The sequence below is a fragment of the Sinocyclocheilus grahami genome, unplaced genomic scaffold, assembly GCF_001515645.1.
Source record: "Sinocyclocheilus grahami isolate Dianchi unplaced genomic scaffold, SAMN03320097.WGS_v1.1 scaffold167.1, whole genome shotgun sequence".
Classification (NCBI taxonomy): Eukaryota; Metazoa; Chordata; class Actinopteri; order Cypriniformes; family Cyprinidae; genus Sinocyclocheilus; species Sinocyclocheilus grahami.
In genome coordinates, this window is record NW_015505346.1 from 9,123 (window position 1) to 9,583 (window position 461).

Below are 461 nucleotides of genomic sequence, written 5' to 3' on the forward strand. Positions count from 1 at the left end.
GCTGAGGTGTGAAAGTACCAAGTCCCTGTGCTCGCACAACTGATCATGAGAATGAGCGAGTATGAGCCAATCGTCGAGGTAGTTGAGAATGCAAATGCCATGTTCTCTCATGGGAACAAAGGCTGCCTCCGTAACTTTCGTAAAGACACGGGGCGACAGGGACAGCCCGAAGGGCAGGACCTTATACTGGTATGCCCGCCCCTCGAACGCAAACCGCAGGAATGGCCTGTGGCGCGGAAGGATCGAAACATGAAAGTACGCGTCCTTCAGGTCGATCGCTGCGAACCAGTCTTGGGGACACACCTGAAGATGCATTTCTGCATGAGCATCTTGAACGGGAGCCTGTGAAGGGCCCGGTTCACGATGCGCAGGTCCAAGATAGGTCTCAACCCACCGGCTTTCTTGGGTACAATGAAGTAAGGGCTGAAAAACCCCGACCTCATATCGGCTGGAGGGACCGG